Source organism: Oncorhynchus nerka, linkage group LG14 (genome assembly GCF_034236695.1).
Source record: "Oncorhynchus nerka isolate Pitt River linkage group LG14, Oner_Uvic_2.0, whole genome shotgun sequence".
NCBI classification, from domain to species: domain Eukaryota; kingdom Metazoa; phylum Chordata; class Actinopteri; order Salmoniformes; family Salmonidae; genus Oncorhynchus; species Oncorhynchus nerka.
In genome coordinates, this window is record NC_088409.1 from 5,147,447 (window position 1) to 5,154,946 (window position 7,500).

The following is a 7,500-nucleotide window of genomic DNA, read 5'->3' on the forward strand; positions in this document are numbered from 1 at the left end:
GAGGAGGAGGAGGGCCGTGGAGGCAGGGAGAGGGAGAGGAGAATGGTTAAATGGGGTACGAGGAGGAGGAGGAGGAGGAGGAGGGCCTTGGAGGCAGGGAGAGGAGAGGAGAATGAATGGTTAAACAGGGAGCGAGGGAGGAGGAGGAGGAGGAGGAGGAGGAGGGCCTTGGAGGCAGGGAGAGGAGAATGGTTAAATGGGGTACGAGGAGGAGGAGGGAGGAGGGAGGAGGGGAGGGCAGGGAAGCAGGGGTAGAGGAGGAGGAGAATGGTTCAACAGGGGACGAGGAGGAGGAGAGGAGGGAGGGGAGGGCCGTGGAGGCAGGGAGAGGGAGAGGAGAAATGGTTAAACGAGGGAACGAGGAGGAGGAGGAGGAGGAGGGCCGTGGAGGCAGGGAGAGGAGAGAAGGAGGGAGGAGGAAACAGGGGGAAGGCGAGGAGGAGGAGGAGGAGGAGGGAGGGGAGGAGGAGGCAGGGAGAGAGGAGAGGAGAATGGTTAAACGGGGGAGGAGGAGGAGGAGGAGGAGGAGGAGGGAGGAGGGCCGTGGAGGCAGGGAGGGAGGAGGAGGAGGGAGAGGAGAATGGTTAAACGGGGAGCGAGGAGGAGGAGGAGGAGGAGGAGGGGGCCTTGGAGGCAGGGAGAGGGAGAGGAGAATGGTTAAACGGGGAACGAGGAGGAGGAGGAGGGAGGGGGAGGGCCTTGGGGCAGGAGGGGAGAGGAGGAGGAGAATGGTTAAATGAGGGAACGAGGGGAGGAGGAGGAGGAGGAGGAGGGTCGTGGAAGCAGGGAGAGGAGAGGAGAATGGTTAAATGGGGTAGGAGGAGGAGGAGGAGGAGGAGGAGGGCCGTGGAGGCAGGGAGAGGAGAGGAGAATGGTTAAAGAGGGAATGCAGGGAGGAGGAGGAGGAGGGAGGAGGGCCTTGGAGGCAGGGAGAGGAGAGGAGAATGGTTAAACAGGGAACGAGGAGGAGGAGGAGGAGGAGGGCCTGGAGGAGGGAGGGGAGAATGGTTAAACAGGGAACGAGAGGAGGGCCGGGAAGGAGGGAGAGGGGAGAGGAGAAGGGTTAAATGGGAGTGAGAGGAGAGGAGGTTAAATGGGGGAGGAGGAGGAGGAGGAGGGCCGTGGAAGCAGGGAGCAGGGTTAAATGGGGTATCACTCTCTGGAGAGGAGGAGGAGGAGGAGAATGGTTAAATGGGGTACGAGGAGGAGGAGGAGGAGGAGGAGGAGGAGGAGGGTCGTGGAAGCAGGGAGAGGAGAGGAGAATGGTTAAACAGGGAAAGCAGGGCTTGTAATTATTCAAACATTAGGTTTTATTGGTGTGGTTCGGGGGAACCCACGGTAAGCAAGGCGAACCACACTTAGGGTTTCCTCCTAAACGGCACTCTATTCCCTACATAGTGCACTACTTTTTGACCAAACCCCTATGGCCCTATGGGCTCTGGTTAAAAATAGTGCGCTATATAGGGAATAGGTGCCATTTGGGCCAGCTGGTGGTTCCAGACTGCTACAGCAGATTGAGAGGGGTGGCCTTCATCTGTCCCAGGTCTTTTATAAAGACATAATGACGTTGTAACTTCACCGCCACCACAGAGTAACACCGCCACACTCCAATCACAGTCAAGGAGCCTTGTTCATGATCGGCCAATGATACGGGCTCTTAAACCGTGTACCGCAGGTGCTTTCATTCCTTTCTGTGAGTGAAAGCCGTTAATTATGGCCTGTTTTGAGACCGCGCTTCTCCACTGTAGGGAAGGTTCCTCAGTCTGTCTCCATGTTCCCCAGGAGCCCAGTGGTCTGATCACTCTCTGAAGCTCTCCAAACTTCCTCTCCTCTCTTCCTCCTCCTCTCCTCTCCTCTCCTCTCCTCTCCTCTCCTCTCTTCCTCCTCCTCTCCTCTCCTCTCCTCTCCCTCTCCTCTCCTCTCCTCTCCCTCTCCCTCTCCTCTCTCTTCCTCCCTCTTCTTCCTCCTCCTCTCCTCTCCTCCTCCCCTCTCTTCTCTCCTCTCCTCTCCTCTCCTCTTCCCTCCTCAAACCTCTCCTTTCCTCTCTTCCTCTCCCCTCTCCTCTCCTCTCCTCTCCTCTCCTCCCCTCCTCTCCTTCCTCTCCTCCTCCTCACCTCTCCTTTCCTCAAACCTCTCCTCTCTCCCTCCCTCTCTCCTTCCTCCTCCTCTCCTCTCCTTCCTCCTCCCTTCCTCCTCCCTCTCCTCTCTTCCTCCTCCTCACCTCTCCTCCTCTCCCTCCCTCCTCCTTCCTCCCTCTCCTCCTCTCTCTCTCCTTCTCCTCCCTCTCCTCCTCTCCTCCTCTTCCTCTCCTCCTCCTCCTCACCTCCCTCCTCTCCCTCCTCCTCTCCTCTCTCTCCTCTCCTCTCCTCTCCTCTCCTCTCCTCCCTCTCTCCTCAGCCTCCTCTCCTCTCCCCCTCTCCTCTCCTCTCCCCTCCCTCTCCTCTCCCTCCTCTCTCCCTCTCCTCTCTTCCTCCTCCTCTCCTCTCCTCACCTCTCCTCTCCTCCTCAACCTCTCTCCTTCCTCTCTTCCTTCCCTCCTCTAGGTGCTGATGATGGGGGGAACCTTCCTCAGATCCATCCTCTCCTCTCCTCTCCTCTTTCTCCTCCTCAACCTCTCCTCTCTCTCTTCCTCCTCCTCTTCCTCAAACCTCCCTCCTCTCTCTTCTCCTCCCTTCCTCCTTCCTCTCCCTTCCTCAACCTCCTCTCCTTCCTCCTTCTCAAACCTCTTCTTCCTCAAACCTCTCCTCTCCTTCCCTCCTTCCTTCCTCAAACCTCCCCTCCTCTCCTTCCTCAAACCCTCCTCTCCTTCCTCCTTCCTCAAACCTCTCTCCTTCCTCAAACCTTCTCCTCTCCTCCTTCCTCAACCTCCTCCTTCCTCCTCCTCAAACCTCCTCTCTTTCCTCTTCCTCTCCTCTCCTCTCCTTCCTCAAACCTCCTCCTTCCTCCTCTCCCTCCCTCTCCTCTCCTCCTTCCTCAGGTCCTCTGATGGGGAACCCTTCTCTTTCGACTGTCAGATCGGCATCCTAAAACGTCCGGGGCGCTCTGCCTGAAAGGCTCATGGGAGTCTTTCCCTTTGAAGAATCCTTCCTCCTTCCTCAACTCCTCCTCAAACCTTAAAGAACCTCCCTCCTGATCTTCCTCAACCCTCTCTTCCTTCCTCAAACCTCCTCTCCTTCCTCAAACCTCTCCTTCTCAAACCATCCTCTCCTTCCTCTCCTTCCTCAAACCCTCCTCTCCTTCCTCCTTCCTTCCTCAACCTCCTCCTTCCTCAACCTCCTCTCCTTCCTCAAACCTCTCCTTCCTCACCTCTCCTTCCTCAAACCATCCTCTCTTTCCTCCTCCTCAACCCTCCTCTCCTTCTCCTCTCCTTCCTCAACCTCCTCTCCTTCCTCCTTCCTCAACCCTTCTTCTCCACCTTCCTCAACCATCCTCCTTCCTCCTCCTCCCTCCTCTCCTTCCTCAACCTCCTCTCCTTCTCTTTCCTCTCCTCCTCATCAACCCTCCTTCCTCAAACCTCTCTCTCCTTCCTCAACCTCCTCTTTCCTCACTCCCTTCAAACACTCCTCCTCTCCTTCCTCCTCAACCCTCCTCCTTCCTCCTTCCTCAACTCCTCCCTTCCTCAACCCTCCTTCCTCACCCTTCCTCAACCTCCTCTCCTCACCCTCTCTCCTTCCTCAACCCTCCTCTCCTTCCTCAACCCTCCTCTCCCTTCCTCACCCTCCTCTCCTTCCTCAACCTCTCTCTCCTTCCTCACCTCATCCCTCACCCTCCCTTCCTCAACCCTCCTCTCCTTTCCCCTCCTCTCCCCTCCTTCCTCAACCTCCTCTCCTTCCTCACCCTCCTCTCCTTCCTCAAACCTCCTCTCCTTCCTCAACCCTCCTCTCCTTCCTTCCTCACCCTCCTCAACCATCCTCTCTTTCTCCTTCCTCAACCCCCTCAATTCCCTCCTCAACCCTCCTCCTCTCAACCCTCCTCTCCTTCCTCACCCTCCTCTCTCCTTCCTCAACCTCCTCTCTTTCCTCCTTCCTCAACCCTCCTCTCCTTCCTCACCCTCCTCTCCTTCCTCAACCCTCCTCTCCTTCCTCCAACCTCCTCCTTTCCCCCTCAAACCTCCTCTCCTTCCTCAAACCTCCCTCTCCTTCCTCAACCCTCCTCTCCTTCCTCAACCCTCCTCTCCTTCCTCAACCCTCCTCTCCTTCCTCTCCCTCTCTCCTCAACCCTCCTCCCTTCCTCAACCCTCCTCTCCTTCCTCACCCTCCTCTCCTTCCTCAACCGTCCTCTCCTTCCTCAACCCTCCTTCCTCTCCTTCCTCAACCCTCCTCTCCTTCCTCACCCTCCTCTCCTTCCTCACCCTCCTCCTTCCTCAACCATCCTCTCTTTCTCCTTCCTCAACCCTCCTCTCCTTCCTCAACCTCTCTCCTTCCTCAACCTCCTCCTTCCTCAACCTCTCTCCTCCTCCCTCCTCTCCTCTCCTTCCTCAACCCTCCTCTCCTTCCTCAACTCCTCCTCTCCTTCCTCACCCTTCCCCTCCTCTCCTTCCTCAACCCTCCTCTCCTTCCTCAAACCTCCTCTCCTTCCTCTCCCATCACCCTCTCTCCTTCCTCAACCCTCTCCTTTTCTCCCTTCCTTCCTCAACCCTCCTCTCCTTCCAACTCTCCTCTCCTTCCTCACCCTCCTCTCCTTCTCACCCTCCTCTCCTTCCTTCCTCAACCATCCTCTCTTTCCTCTTTCCTCCTTCCTCAACCCTCCTCTCTTCCTCCTTCCTCCTCTCCTTCCTCAACCCTCCCCTCCCCTTCCTCAACTCTCCTCTCCTTCCTCACCCTCCTCCCTCACCGTCCTCTCCTTCCTCAACCATCCTCTCTTTCCTCCCTCCTCAACCTCCTCTCCTCCTCACCCTCCTCTCCTTCTTCACCCTCCCTCTCCTTCCTCAACCCTCCTCTCCTTCCTCACCCTCCTCTCCTTCCTCACCTCCTCTCCTTCCTCAACCCTCCTCTCCTTCCTCAACAATCTCCTCTCCTCCTCAACTTCCTCACCCTCCTCTCCTTCCTCAACCATCCTTCTCCTTCCTCAACCCTCCTCATCCTCCTTCCTCAACCCTCCTCTCCTTCCTCAAACCTCCTCTCCTTCCTCACCCTCCTCTCCTTCCTCAATCCTCTCTTTCTCCTCCTCTCCTTCCTCACCCTCCTCTCCCGTCCTCCTCAACCCTTCCTCTCCTCTCCTTCCTCACTCCTCTCCTTCCTCAACCATCCTCTCCTCCTCCTTCCTCCTCCTCTCCTTCCTCACCCTCTCCTTCCTCCTCTCCTTCCTCAACCTCCTCTCCTTCCTCACCCTCCTCTCCTCCTCAAACCCTCTCTCCTCTTCCCTCCTCAACCTCTCCCTTCCTCACCCTCCTCTCCTCCTCACCTCTCCTTCCTCACCCTCATCTCCTCCTCAAACCTCCTCCCTTCCTCAAACCCTCTCCTTCCTCACCCTTCCTCTCCTTCACCCTCCTCTCCATCCTCACCCTCCTCTCCTTCCTCAACCTCCCTCTCCTTCCTTCCTCAACTTCCTCCTCTCCTTCCTCAAACCTCCTCTCCCTTCTTCCTCACCCTCCTCTCCTTCCTCAACCTCCTCCTTCCTCACCCTCCTCCTCTCCTTCCTCAAACCTCTCTCCTTCCTCAACCCTCCTCTCCTTCCTCTCCTTCCTCAACCCTCCTCTCCTCTCCTTCCTCAACCCTCCTCTCCTTCCTCACCCTCCTCTCCTTCCTCAACCCTCCTCTCCTTCCTCAAACCTCCTCAACCCTCCTCTCCTTCCTCACCCTCCTCTCCTTCCTCACCCTCCTCTCCTTCCTCAACCATCCTCTCTTTCCTCTTTCCTCCTTCCTCAACCCTCCTCTCCTTCCTCACCCTCCTCTCCTTCCTCAACCCTCCTCTCCTTCCTCAACCCTCCTCTCCTTCCTCAACCCTCCTCTCCTTCCTCAACCCTCCTCTCCTTCCTCACCCTCCTCTCCTTCCTCACCCTCCTCTCCTTCCTCCTCAACCCTCCTCCCTTCTCCTTCCTTCAACCTCCTCTCCTCTCCTTCCCTCAACCCTCCTCTCCTTCCTCAACCTCCTCCTCTCACCCTCCTCTCCTTCCTCAACCCTCCTCTCTTTCCTCCTCCTCAACCCTCCTCTCCTTCCTCACCCTCCTCTCCTTCCTCAACCATCCTCTCTTTCCTCCTTCCTCCTCACCCTCCTCTCCTTCCTCAATCCTCCTCTCCTTCCTCAACCCTCCTCTCCTTCCTCACCCTCCTCTCCTTCCTCACCGTCCTCTCCTTCCTCAACCCTCCTCTCCTTCCTTCAACCCTCCTCTCCTTCCTCAACCCTCCCTCTCCTTCCTTCCTCACCCTCCTCTCCTTCCTTCCTCACCGTCCTCTCCTTCCTCAACTCTCCTCTCTTTCTCCTTCCTCAACCCTCCCTCCTCTCCTTCCTCACCCTCCTCCTCTCCTTCCCTCAACCCTCTCCTCCTTCCTCCTCTCCTTCCTCAACCCTCCTCTCCTCACCTCCTCCTCACCCTCCTCTCCTTCCTCAACCTCCTTCCTCCCCTCCTCACCCTCCTCTCCTTCCCTCAACCCTCCTCTCCTTCCTCACCCTCCTTCTCCTTCCTCACCCTCCTCTCCTTCCTCAACCTCCTCTCCTTCTCACCCTCCTCACCTTCTCTCCTTCCTCACCCCTCTCCTTCCTCCTCAACCTTCCCTTCCTCCCCTCCTCTCTCCCTCCTCTCCTCCTCAACCCTCCTCTCCTTCCTCACCCTCCTCTCCTTCCTCACCGTCCTCTCCTTCCTCACCGTCCTCTCCTTCCTCAACCCTCCTCTCCTTCCTCACCCTCCTCTCCTTCCTCACCCTCCTCTCCTTCCTCAACCTTCCTCTCCTTCCTCTCCTCCCCCTCCTCTCCTTCCCCTCCTCACCCTCCTCTATTAGTTATAGTTATTAGTCTCATAGTTAAAACTATGACTGTGTCAGTATGTTTCTATACTGTGATTGATTGTGTGTCCTCTCCTCCTCCCAGGATGCAGTGTTCTTCAGCTGTGGAGAGAGTCTGAGCAGTAAAGGCATGACCTACCTGACCAACTCCCTGTTCGACTACCGCTCTCCAGAGAACAACGGGGTCAGAGCAGAGTTCATCCTGGATTCCACCAATCACAAGGTCAGAACTCACACAGGCCTTTATAGTGCACAATTATTATCATATGGTATTACACATTATCTCCTTTATACTGTATCTGACCTACAGTCTTTACATTAAATATCAACCTGTTAGTCCTCATCAACCTGTTAGTCCTCATCAACCTGTTAGTCCTCCTCAACCTGTTAGTCCTCCTCAACCTGTTAGTCCTCATCAACCTGTTAGTCCTCATCTACCTGTTAGTCCTCATCTACCTGTTAGTCCTCATCAACCTGTTAGTCCTCATCAACCTGTTAGTCCTCATCAACCTGTTAGTCCTCATCAACCTGTTAGTCCTCATCAACCTGTTAGTCCTCC